The 14,028-nt window shown below is 40.5% G+C and overlaps 1 protein-coding gene across 1 annotated transcript in view; it reads right to left on the bottom strand.

The window, feature by feature from the left end:
- LOC106639849 (uncharacterized) overlaps positions 1–12,292 on the bottom strand; it is a 59,757-nt gene extending 47,465 nt beyond the window's left edge. Inside the window, exon 1 of the mRNA XM_089596447.1 lies at positions 12,195–12,292. The gene's annotated coding sequence lies outside the window, so the exon portion shown is untranslated. The remainder of the gene's footprint in view (positions 1–12,194) is intronic.
- Between the last annotated feature and the right edge of the window lie 1,736 nt (positions 12,293–14,028).

Genomic DNA, 14,028 nt, shown 5'->3' with positions numbered 1-14,028 from the left:
GTGAGCGTTTGTCTTTTCCCCCTCCCCCCTCTTTTTCGCGATGCAAACGTTCACGTGTCGTCTCTATCATTCGATTTTTAGGCGGTGCCGAGCTGATGGATAGCTCGACTTTTTCCTGGACGGCCCTTTGGTACGTAAAATATGAGCCGAGAGCGCGTTGCATCGCGGTAAATCAGGAATTTTTTTTCGCTGAGAAAGCACCGACTTATCACCCGCCCAATGAGTATTTATGGCCCAATGAGATCTGCGTCGCTTGATCGATCGGAGCTGGTGTTGGTGGAGGACTTTACGAGAGCTGGACCGACCAATACTGAAAAAAAAAAATGTTGTATTGATCTCCTGAAATATTGAAAAAATAAACCTTGGCTTAGTCTTGACACAAAAATTTCTTGTGGTGTTTCGTATCGTCTTGGTTTTGTCTCGTTACTTGGGCAAAATTTTTTATTGAAACAATGATCTTTAGGTATACATTTTGATGAAGCTTGTGGATTTGTCCTTTCTATTTTAAAAAATAAAACAGTATATGAAAGAAAAAGAAAGAAAAAAACGTTGGGTCCAGATTACTAAAGTCATGTATAAGATAAAAATAATTGAATTGAATTGTAAAAAAGAAAAATGGATCAAACTTGTGGTTTGCATCTGACAAGTTGAGGACAAGTTTCGTCAGTCCTCGTTATTACCTTAAACAGCACTAACAATGGCAAGTACAAGAACATCATTGAAAAATAAAACTATGAAAGCTTTGGATTGTGTAAGTTAAGGATCAGATACAGAAAATCAAGAATTATTGTATAAATGATGAAAATAACAACCTGTACATTGTTTAAGACACATGTCAAAATTACTCTTGACTCTTCTGAACCCCTATGTGTTGGTACTTAAGAAAAAAATTTTTTGTCTGATGTACGAGCGATTTGTTTAAGCGACTGTACATGCAAATTATTCTTAAACCATCACAAAATAATGCAACGCGAAAAAAAGGGTGCTAGTCGAGCATATTCACTGACACGTATTCAACAAAAATGATGTTCGTCCAGTATCCACGTATAGGTAGCGTATCGGTCCAAAAGTCTACGAAAAAAAAAAGAAAAAAAAAAAAAAAAAAAAAAAAGAAACAACGCTTCCTCGCATCCCTCTAGCTCCAGCTGGACTCGTTCCTTTTTCCATTTCCCCCGGCCTGTATTTATTCCGCTCCCTTTCCCACTATTGTCCTTTCTTGTTTTCCCCTTCCGCCCTATTCTCATCCTTGCTGCTGTTCCTTGTTTACCTTCCTCTCTCTCTCACCGCCGCCAATCGGCCCGTAAAACTTTTATTCGACCTAACGAGCGCATTACGTTTAATTTATACGGGCAGAAACAAGAGAAAGGGAAGATCGGGGGTTTTCGCGTTTCCTCCGTGCTCTGCATGTACACTATGTACAGTATCCAGAGGATGGAATAGGAGAGCGCGCGTATGCAAGTATACGGCGTGCAAAGACGACGGGGACGATTATACGTGTATGTATATATATATATATATATATATATATATGTATGTAAATGGATGCGGGACACTACTGTAGCCCCGATGTAGCAAGCAGAGTAGCTCGGTCGAGGTCAAGGCACGGGTCCCTCCCTGTGGAGGAGAGGAGGGAGCTCCCATTGCCCGGGAATGCAAAAGTGCTACTCATTACGGACATTGAATATTTATTGCGAAAAGTTTTCTTCTTCGAGAACTCCAGGACCCGCTGCGCTACCGCTTGTTTGATGTAACGCGATAAGATGATGCACGATTATGCGCTGGCGATAAAACACGTTGTAACGAATATTCGTTACTCTACGCTCCTTACCCTATACTCTACCCCTCTGCCCACACCTTTTTTGTTGTTTTTGTTTTACATACTTTTATTTGTTACCTCGTTCTCTTTCTCCTCGGGTTTGTGGTTCTATACCTATGTGCGTGACTTGTTATTGTTGGGTGACTGGCTACTGCGTGAGTCATCGGTCAACCGATGTCCCCGGTCAGTGCGTATGCGTGTAATATTTAAGGTACTTACTTTCGTAATTGGAGAATTTTTTAAATCCAATTCGTCTTAACTCGATATGGAGGGCTTTTAATTTTTGAGAAAATCTGGGATTAGGAAGCTTTGCTAAATTTGTCAAATCGGGGCTTCAAAAGAGACAATTCGTCGAATTGGGGCTCATTCGTTTCAGATCATCGATAAGCGTTATTTGCTTGTCAATGTGTCGATGGATTGGTGGTGGTTGTCTACTATTTCTTTCATATGAACACATGGTTTTGCTTATCCACGTATATAATTCTATTTGTACACTTGTATGTGTCTTGATGTAGAGCTTATCAACAAATAGTATATATACAAATAGTTTATTTTAGACGTTTGTCTTTTTTATTACAACGTCCATTCGAACAACTTGCACGATGATGCGTAAGTGCATTTATTTTGATGTATTTATTACTTTGTAACAAAACAGCACAAGCTTCTTAATCACATAATATGTATATTTTGTTGCACAATTTCGTTGAATGTTATTTTTTCTGATAAGAAATTAATTTAAAAAATTCAATGGGGCATGGCGTTTTAATGACTCGGGAGTTATTTACTTATATTTTTTTTACTTAATTTGGAAGCACTCAATTGACTCAAAAATAATAATTACATTCAATCGGAGCAAGTGATTTTTATTTTGCAAATAAAATATTAGACACAACATTATAAGGGCTCTCTTGTCTCACATTTGTAGAAATTAAGCTTAAGCAATTTGCGGTAAGTATTTCATTGAATTAAAAAACAAAAATAAATAAATAAATAAGCAACAATGGTAGAGTGTCAATAAATCCCTTAATCAGATACAAGCCACCAACTGTACTGCTAACGAAATACCTGCAGAGATATTTCCGTACTCCTATACCGAAACACGTCAGCGATAAATCAATTACACCGAAATTAAAACACAGCAACGATCTCACATCGCCCGTAAGACGGAATACAGATGGGGGTTCGAGTATTTTTTCGCAAAAAGTGATATGGCATACATTTTTTCAACCAAAAAATCCTCGTTCACTCGAACAGGAGTTGGTCCGGACGAAGGGCTACGAAGAAGGGGACATGTCGGCCATAAGGGGAAAATTATTTTCTCGAGGATTGGAAAAGCTCAAGCGCAACATGTATGCCACATGCATGTACACACGTTCACGAGTATTGAACGCGGGCGAGAGTGTATATACACATATATATATATACATGTATAGGTACAAGTCCCCTCGAGCAGGCAAGTGAGCCTTGTATCAGCGGTATCGATCTCGGGGCGAGTTCGAGGAGCGCATGTAAGTCTCGAGTTAAACGAATTAATCCGGCATTGATTTGTTTAAGTTTCAGCGTCATAATTTACAGGTTCGCGGTGCACGTACGCAAAGGTATACGGTCGAGCAGTGCGCTCGTGCACGTATGGTACACATGTACAGGTGCACGTGATGTGGGAACCCGCGAGAGTTTCTCTCGATATCCATTATATGGCTTCAGAAACATTGTGTGTGTGTGTGTATATATACCGAGAAAGCGCGGGAGAGGGCAAGGAATATATATTGCAGGCGCGACTCGCTCGAAGGGGGAGAATATTTAGCGCGATAAATTTACAGATTGACGCGATATAACGCATTCTGCCATAATAAAATTATGTACTTCGCTCATATATATTATATTCCTCCCCTTCTTTGGTGCGAGCATATATTTTATCGACCCCCCCCCACCCTCAACAGTTCTCGTTGTGTAGCTCGTGCTCTCCGTCTCTTTGCGCGACTGTTTGTACATACGTTTGCCTACAAGCATCTTTACATTCCGTTCCTTTTTCTGATTTATAAGTAGGTATGTGCGCGGGGACTTTGGCAAGGGTTTTTTTTAAAACAAATTTCCGATTCATCGGGCGAAGAAGCTTATTAAATAATTCTCTTTGTGAATCGTGATGACGTTAACTGGTGCATCGTCAACAAGTTTTTTATCACAAGATATATTTGTGCAATATCTATCTTGTGTTATATCAGCTCCTGTTTCAAAACTCAGTTTGTTGAAATTCAGTAATTTTGTCATAGTGAAGAGGCTTGACGATTTTTAAATAGAATTTTATAAGGGTGTTTTTATGTTTGTCTGTAATACTAAAAATTTTTTGATCAAATAAAAATTATAAAAAATTGGTGTTATAACAAACTGCTGTTTTTTTCTAAATTTCATACTAAAACAATCCATACAATTAAAATATTCAATAATGTGTTGATTTGATACAAGACTTATACTCAAGCCATGGCTTATTTTCTTTGGGTGTCAAAAATTTGACAACTAATCTTATTTTAAAGCAATGTCTTAACATTTTAAAAATACGGTAAAAAAACATATTCCCGTGTATCCGTAATTATGTTATCAGTAATATATAAAAACCCTGATCTTGCATACTGGAAATGAAAATTTTATTTTTGATATTTTAAAGACGTAGAATTCCGTATTATTTTGTGATTTATAAGGTCACAATATTTCATAAAAAAAAAGAAATAAAAAAATAAATTAAAAAATTAAAACACATCGAACATAGCTCGCTATATGCACGCTTGTAAAAATGAGTATTTTACCTACGTATATAGGCCGAGCAATCGCAAACGTTCTTTCAACAATTTCTATTACTACGCGCATCTATTTTAGTGCTCTGTACTATACACAGTTTTTTTTAAGAGAGTATAAGTAGGTATAACTGCACCCAGAATGGCATATCAACGCATCATGCCAACTAATCCGTGTACTATTTGAAGCAACAACATGCCAAACAACTGCGTATACACGATCGCTCTAAACCTTGGATCCTGCAGCGCATCAACACCCTTTTACACATAAGGTCCATTGAAGCAACGCTACACCTCCACTATTAGCTTTTACAGCCCAGAGTAGAGCTCGACCGGCGTTTTCCTCTTTCTTTGCCTTATCTCGCAACATCTTTGGCGCGCATTTCTTATACCCACACTCGCGCGCTCATACATATACGCGACGTACAAAAATAAGCTGTACAGAAATCGCAAGCCGGCATATACAGAACGCAAAGTCTCATACGGGCCCGTTCGCGCATATATCGTGTCGCGTCAATCTCGCGTAATTTATCGGGCCCGGCAACGAGATGCCGCGCTATACCCACGTATATACACGTACACGTGATAGTTGCTGCTGCCACTGAACAAAACCCCACGTGTACAAGACACACGCGTAGTCGGGCGATTTATGCGATTCACCCAATTACAAAGTACTGACGTCCACACACGCACGCCTCCTCCTTAAACTCCTTACGGCTCCCTATATAAATATATACGTGTATATATGTACATAATATATACACGCACTGCGTACATAAGTACATGATACTGTACGCGCGCGGCTCCCGCATGAGCTCATGCGCGGACCGCATGCCGATGCGGACGACGATCGTGCAATTTGTTTCCAAACGCCCTTCTTGCACACAACACATAGAGGCTGCTTGTACCTATATACTTACGTCTTTTCTTTTTATTATTTTTCATCGTCGTCTTGGTCTCTCTCTCTCTCTCTGCTGAGCCGATTTTTAACACTTTTTTTTATCCACTTGCAGGTACATACGCGTCGCCGGACGACGAGTCGCGATCGGATAATATTCCGAGAATGCGAGGGAGAACGCGATCGCTTGACGACCCCGCGAGCCCACTTCCCGCCGAGAGATAAGTCGCCGTGTCTATACACGTATACGTACGTATATGTATATATATAGCACGGGAGAGGAGTCGCGTGCGCGTGTGGGTAGAAAAATAATCTCGCGCTTCCACCTATACCGGCACGGGATGCGCGTGTGCGGGGAGATTAGTTGTAAGGATCTGTGGGTGCAAGTATACGGAAGGTGAGTCGGATTGCCGAGTGTTTGGGACGAGGAGCTGGTAATTGTACATCTGCGATCTGATGGATGGGAGCTTGTAATCGATGTTCTTCCTCGGCTTTGCATCTTCGGTGTAGCAGAGGTAGCGCGTAGAGATGCGGATTTCATCGGTGCTTCTATAAATACGCTATTGCTTGTTGGAAAAATGTAACGTTACGCTGTAGCCCCAGTGTAGCTGTGTGAGTATTTCAGTGAGGGTAAAAAGAAAGAAAGAAAGAAAGGTAAGAAGGCGGACCGGCGGAGAAAGTCTCTTTGTCGTTGGGTGACCTTGTCGCGACTCGCCCCGTCAGACATCCATCTTTTTTCACGCTGTTCGTTCCTCGTACATATAGCAGAGCCGGGGTGACTTGTACTTTGGAAAAATGCAACGAACATTTTTGGGTCGTCGTAAATGCGGGAGGTACGAGGATGAGAGATGTGGAGGGAAAAAAAATGTTCTGGCTATATAGGGTAGCGCGTGGTATGGTTGCGTAACGGGATCCTTGGACCTTTGCTCTTGAGATATTCATCTAAATTTGACTGTCTCCACTGTACGTCCTTTGTCGCCCTGAGCACAGCTTCTTTGTTTCGTTTTTTTTTTTTTTTTTTTTTTTTTTAACGGAAGAGAGTCTCTCGATTTATAGTTTAGGTGTCCAGGATAAAAGGGACGGCGTGTTGTCGGTACGGTCAAACGATTTTTTTTGTTCATTCACTTTTTTACAAATAAAAAAAAAAAAAAAGCGGTGGTATAAAGAGGAAAGACTGTCTTTCCAATTTGTATGAAAATTTTGTTAAATCTACTTTGGATCATTACAACTGTAAGAGAATGTACGGGACTATAATTTTATACGAAGGTAGTGGAGGTTATCTCCAAAAGCCCTTAACTGATAAATGTGAAAAAAATTAATTCAAATAAAAAAAAAAAAAAGTGATAAAAGTTACTCAATATTTCCAACATAAAAATGTTTTATTATTGAACATCAGTTAAATTAACAAGAAAAAGTAGTTGGTTTAATGAATAAATATGTCACAAAGATACCTAGAGATCAGGAGTCGAAGTAATTAATTTGGACTTATAATATTTAACTTACTCCTACAAAAAACTTACTCAAATATATTAATTAAGTGTAAATTTTACCATATTGATGGTACCTATTTTGTTCATCAATTTTTTTGCCCAGTGATAATAAGGAAGCTAGAACAACTCAAATCACTAGACTATATAGTTCACTGTCTACATTGAAATTTCAGTCTATATAATACGAAGGTATAATCTTACGTTCAAATTTGTACTAACATGTAGATGCCATTTGAAAGTAAAAACCACAAAACCTAACGAAAAAAAAATTTCTAAAGAAACAAACTATCATTGCCTAAAATTGACCCCATGATGTCATTTAACAAAAAAAAAGGCACCTATCTTGACGTAAAATTTTTCTCTCTTTCTGAAATCAGGGTCAAAGTCAAGTGTCCCTATTTAAGAAATCTAACGTGGCCTTGAATTTACATCAAGGGTAAAGTTAATGGTCGAATTAATCGTTACCATCAGATAACCCCCTCCAAGCTCTCAATAATGTTCGTTGAAGTTTCTTTTTTTCTGAAGAGCTTTCTTGGTAAGATTTTTAGGTGAATAGATTAAAACGGCCCCACCATTGAAGTAGATAATTTTTTTTTCTTTCATCGCATTGTCATTCCGTAAACACATTTCCAGCCCCAAACCAACAACCACGCAGCCACCACAAGCAAACACACGCGTGCAGCAACAACAGCAGTCATTCTCCTATTTTCTCGGCGCTTGGCTTTATTCCTCCTAAACTATTTTCTCCTCCTCATTCCAAGAGATAACAAGAGCAGTGGCGTTGCCAATGCCCGGGTCGCCCGCTTCCTTCGGACTGTACGTCGCGACGACGGAAACTATGACGACGTCGTCGCCGACGATCCTCGTAAAGGATCTCTCTCTTTTTCCCCCCCCACCCCCTTTCTTCTGCCTGCACTCATTCTGAAGTACGAATCTGTCGTTCGTTGGGACGACGACGCGAAAACTCCCAGGCTACACTATCCACGGGGAAAAAAGAGAGAACGCTGCTGACGACGAAAACATCCCGGCCGAGCAGTAGCGTCTCTCGCAAATCAGCGGCTTTTTTTCTCCCGCTCGGCGATCTACGCTTCCTCCCTTCCCCCCTACCCCCAATCCCTTCCCAACGCTTCTCTGTACTGCTGAACGTGACTTTCTTTTATATTTGCTACTGCTGCTGCGCTGCGGAATACGCTGCGGCCAATGGCTTATGTTGGCTGTGTGTGTATATATATATCTATGGGTACACACGCAGGGTGGTTGCGTCGAAAGTGTACCGAGCGCTTGTTCTGAGCTGTTTATGTAAATTGCGCGTATATACGCCCTGCGATAAGAGTCGCCTGGATTTTTCTCTCTGCGATGCTCTTCACTTTTTTTTTCTTTCTTTCCCTCTATATGACTCTACCCACTGCTCCCTTGTTGTTTTGGCTGCGTTTTTGTGTTTCGGGGATAAATTGGGATCTCTATGCGTTTATGAATTTTTGAACTTTTTCAAGCTTTTTTTTTTTTTTGTATACCTACTCGGATAAAATGTTTTGAGCGCAGGGATATACTTTGCGGATACATTTTTTTGTTGTTGTTGTATTTTTAGGTGTCAATACTTTAAAGGGATGGTGATTATCAAGTATCAATTATAATATATCTTAAAAGGGGTTGTTGAGACAGGTTGAAACCAATGGTGAAATCTAGCAGTAATTCGACACTATGCCTAGTCAACAAAGGCTTATAACACTTGAGCCTTCGTACTATTAAATCAAAAATTTGTTTTCAAGTTCACCACTGGAAAAAAAAAAAAAAAAAAAAAAAACAAGCACATCATACAAATTTTCCAAAATTCGTTGCTACATTAATAAAAAAAAAATACTATTCAATTCACGTACGGTCAACATATTGGTGGAATTTGGAAGGCACAGCTTATACATCGGCAACGTGGTTCCTTTATGCTTTCAATGTTTGGCGAATTTTCGATATTCACCCTACACGCATCAAAAAGAAGCATAACTCGCTTATGGACAAAAAAAATCCGAGTCTCGGTCACATTCCCACTAATATGTCCCCCTTTTGCTCTTCTTCATTCATATGGTACACCATTCATGGGTATATACACAACGTAGCAGCCGGGGATCCAAAAGTGCGCAGCATCTATATATACACCCAGTAATACATGGGTATGTTATTACGTATATAGTATAGAAGCGGGAGGATGAGAGGGTGGCAGGAGAGATTCTCACGCCCGCAGGCTCGGGTGCAGATAATTGAGAGCGGGTGTCAACAGAGAGAGAGCCAGTCGATGCTCATACATACGTCCATATATATATATACCTGCGAGCTGTACATTAAACGCCCCGTATATATAGGTGTGTGAGTGTGCGATCGGTAAGAGGCTCAGGTGGAACGGGCACAGGGTATACGTGTGCGTCGGTCTCTCCTCGTTCTTTTTCGCTTCATTTTTTTGCCTCTCGTCGGCCCCCGAACCCCGAACCCGTACATACATGCACACGAAGGAAGGATGGTCACTCGGCTGTTGAGGGGGTGGGCCGGTGCGAGCACGCGCATGCACTTTTAATTGACAGGAATGTTTAGCGGTAATGAACGCCCCGACATGAGAAGAAGACACGAGGCTGCCTCGTAGGGAAAAGGAGAGCTCGGGGAAGGAAAAAAAATAGGGGAGAGGGGGATGAGAAAAATCGTCGTCGTCGTTGAGTGCACGGGAGTTGGCGTACGAAAAAAAGGGGGGGAGACGAGAGAACGAAAGAGGTAAGTATATGGGAGGCGAATTAAGTGGGCCTTGGAACTGTGGTGTACACAATGCTATGTGGGAAAGATGAAAATTGTTGGGCTTCGATGCCTCTTTTTTTCTGGTCTTTGCCTTTTTTTTTTTTTTTTTTTTGTTTGCTTTTTTATTTCATTTCTAGTTGCCTTTGAAAGACAAAGGGTATCTGCATAATAATGTTCGATCCTCGTCCTGAGTTATGCGGTGTTCTCATGTATACAACTGATGACTATAACGCGGTGTTTATCATTGGGTTACCCAATTAATTTATCGAGTGCTGCAGAGATATTTAGATAACTAATAGGAAGGTACGTGTTTAATACATGATAATTAGTGACTCGTATGTGATATGAATATGAATAAGCTTTTTTAATTAAAAAAAAGTTTTTTTACAAACTATAAATAAGAACTTTTTAAATTATGACTGCAATTTAAATAAAGTTTATTTATTGCAAATCTTTATTTTAAACCTTTACGTTAATATTTTGAAGCTGTTTATACAACCCATACAAACTTGAATACATGATTTATGATGAAAATCATTAAAAAAGGAAGTTTGGAAATTGAGTTTACAGCATACCATACCTTCTTATGCACAAATGGTACAAATGGTACGTTTTTCATGTTCTTTGTAAAAAAAGATGTAAAAATGCTCTTATGAAGAATGTTAAAATCAAATCTAAGAAGCCTTAAATGATTCTGAACAAAGTCGCATTTCGTAAAATGTAGGTAAATAAACTTATTAAATTATGATTATGAAATATAGAAGCAAATTAATAACATCAGCACACTGCCTTATTCCTAATGCGTGGCAAAAACTATTTATAAGAGACTTTTTTTCGATGAAAGTAATCTCTTTTTTGTAGGACACAATTTTTTCTGTATCAACACAAATGACATTAGGAAGCAACCACACAAGGAAACAACCCAAATCCACCATTTTCAAAAATCTGTTGGTATTACGTTGTGGACACAAAAAAAAGAGATAAGTAAACCTTTGAGGGGTGAAAATCACCCTTAAAGTTTATTTAACTTTTTTTTTATCTCGAGTTCCTATAGATACATGTTTTGAAATAAAACAAACATGAAAATATTTTTAATTTTAAGAACAATGAATTTTATCTAGGATTATCCATCAAGGGTTGCAACCCTTAAACTTGAGAAGGTAAAATTTAAAAAAAATTTATAAAAACTATGAATATAGACAACTTTATATCACTAACATTTCCACGTTTGTTTCGGTTAAAAGTATGTGGTGGAATTCGAAATACAAGAAAAGGTTTTCAGGGGTAAACTTCAGGTGTAGTTATCACCCCTTAAAAGTACATGTCAACACTAAAAAAAAAAAAAAAAATACTTACCTCTTATTTTTGGGGGGTACTACAAAATACCAAAAATCTTGGAAATTGGTGAGTTGGGGTTGGGATGGTTAGTGCAAATATTGTTGTTACAATAATAAAATACAATGCAAGTGTTATTTCCAAGAAATGGAATAAGTAATTGATGATTATCTCAAGTTCTGCTAAAAACAAAGGATGATTATTATTATTTATACAAGTGCGAAAGATGGAAATAAAAAATAGTATTGAACTACCGCGGTATCGATAAAGCAGCCCGCAAGACACTCGAGTGGACGAACGTAAAACCCATATCAACCCCCGTATAGGTATAGGTATATAAGCAGCATCAGCAACAGAAGTGGCGAGTGAGAAAACGCAAGAACGACAACCAACGACACGGGAATGAGAGGAGGCGATGATGCAAGCAAAGCATGACGCTGCAGTCAAATATATACATGCTTTCTCGATAGCCGGCACCGGTATACATGTACACATGAAAGCGGGCGTGGTCTGACGGGGCAGTCGCGCGATCTCAGAGGCTCGACTACTGGGGTAGGGATAGTCTACGACGCTATAGATCACCGGGAGCTCCACCTACCAGCACCAGGTGGGGCGGGGCTTGATCGACGAGCTCGGCTTGTAGCGCCCCGCTGCGGACGCTTGTTGCGGCGTGGCCAAAGCACGGCTACCGTACTATAGTAATATTCTGGCCACTGGTACTGCTGCGTCATAAATTGGCGATGGCTTTTCCGTGGTTTTCCACGTTCGTGCGTATACATTTGGGGGTTGGGGTTATTGGGTTATTGGTGCAGAGTTCGCACGTTCGCAGTAGAGCACGAGCAGTATGGGGATTTAAATGTTTTTGCATGCTTTGTCGCGTAAGGTTTATTTTCGTTTATTTTACGATTATGGCAGGGACGATAAGGGCACACCTGAGCTAGTAAAAATGACCCAAAATCGTCCTGCATTGATTTTAAGCCAAACCTGAGTCAAACAACGATACAAACAAGAAAAATAGCCCTCCCCAGTCCCCCACGTGTTAAAATACAATTTTGAGGTTATATTTTAAATTCACTCGTATCTTGACTTACCTCGGGTTTCTCCAGTGCTGCCTCCACTCGTACCAAGTGACCTACTTTCCTTTTCCTAGGATCCACATCTGTTGACAGCACGGGTGACCTCTGAATACGTAAATCCAAGGATCCAAGGGAGAGACTCACAGACCGAAAAAGCGTGCGACCGTAAACTCTACACATATAGCGTCGTCGTCGTCACGCGTGGTGTATAGAGGGGCTGCTGCAGCGCAGCCAGCGGAGCACGCGGTGTACTTTGACGCGGGGCGGGCAATAAAGCATATGCCCAGCCAAAAGAGAGAGACAGAGAGAGGGAAGAGGACAGACTGCTCTGCCCCCAGAAGTAAGCACGTAACTATAGGCTGCATGGGTATACATATATGGGTAGCCAAGAGAGAGAGCAGATCCCCCTCAGGTTGTTCCGTGCGCGCGTTCTGGGCCCCGCCTTCCGCCGTGGACGATATGCTTCGGCGCGCCATGTGGACGTTTGGGGCCTGAGCGATTTTTATGGGTATTTCAAGGTCGTGTTTTCCAAGATACAACTTCACTGTTTTCAAAATTTTGTTGACCTATTTCTTTCAACATTATAGAATACATTGGTAAATTGATATTTTTTACAATAAGGTGGTAAAAGCGAGGGCTACAGAGTAAATTATTAGAGGTATTTAGTATTCATAAAATTATCAAAAAAAAAAATTTGATAATCTTTATCCAAAAACATTAATGTTTGTTTAATGCAACTAGATATTAGTTGGACTCTTAAATAATTAAAAAAAAAAAAAAATATGTTTCAAAACAAAATAATTAAAAAATATAGCGGAATTATATTATAATCTCCACTCCAGCCAATGATTACACACGGTGTCGTTATATTGTTACGTCATAGCCAAATAACTGATTTTATTGATGAGCAATACTTTTTATTCCAACTTGAATGATGAAAATAAAACAATCTGCGACAAGGCTGTCCAAGTAGGTATACATATGACTAGCCTACCTGCATGCTACTGACGAACCCTCATCGCCGCACCTTACAAGTAAAGAACGGCCTTCGTACTGAAAAACTCGACCCTCCTTGACCTTCATTTTTCTCGACAACGTGCTCGTCTCTTGTTGCAAACTCTCCCGACCTCTCTTGTTTATCTCGCATGCAACCGAAGAATGCACGTGCAGCGATCTTACATCCCAGAGGGGGTTCGGTTGGGGCAAATTGTTTGCTACTATCTGTAAAAAATCAACAGAGGGAGGGGGATGGGGTGAACTAACTACATGTACAATGTACAGAAGCAGAAAATAAGCCGAGGCATGCTAGAAAGAGCACGAGGATGGGGGGTGGGGGCAAGACGCGCAAGGCGGTGGTGGCGGCCCTCCTCTTCTCCTCGTGGCATGTGCAGCATATATAGCAGTACACACTGAAAGTAGAGGGAGGGAGGCGCGATATCCGCGCCACCGTCGCGACGGCACTCTTGCCGCCGTAGCCACCACCGCTAAGCAGTAGTCAGTCAGCGCTGGACCGCCGCCCGCTCTGTATCAACGCATCTCTGATACGGTGTCGCGTTGTCGTTGACGCGTGTCACGGTGACTACTTCCGGGTATTGTGGTTTTTCTCTCTCGTCTCTACCTTCCCCCACTCCCTTTATATCGCTACCCCCACCACCATCGGCCAAATTTGGTGGATCCTCCTCTTCTCACGTTCACTCGGGGAACTGTCAAGAGTTTTTAATTTTCGACTATACCCTGCTGTCTCGTTTTATTCGTGAGACGTGTGCTTATTATCTATTGTTGAGAAAAAGTGAAAGAACAGGAAATACTAGTGCCAACGTGGGGTACGAGTTAAGAGAATGCAAGCCCT

The sequence above is a fragment of the Copidosoma floridanum genome, unplaced genomic scaffold (assembly GCF_036245765.1).
Source record: "Copidosoma floridanum isolate Cflo_tuat_1 unplaced genomic scaffold, Cflo_Japanese_pri ptg000030l, whole genome shotgun sequence".
Classification (NCBI taxonomy): domain Eukaryota; kingdom Metazoa; phylum Arthropoda; class Insecta; order Hymenoptera; family Encyrtidae; genus Copidosoma; species Copidosoma floridanum.
This window is presented reverse-complemented; position numbering and strand designations above follow the sequence as displayed.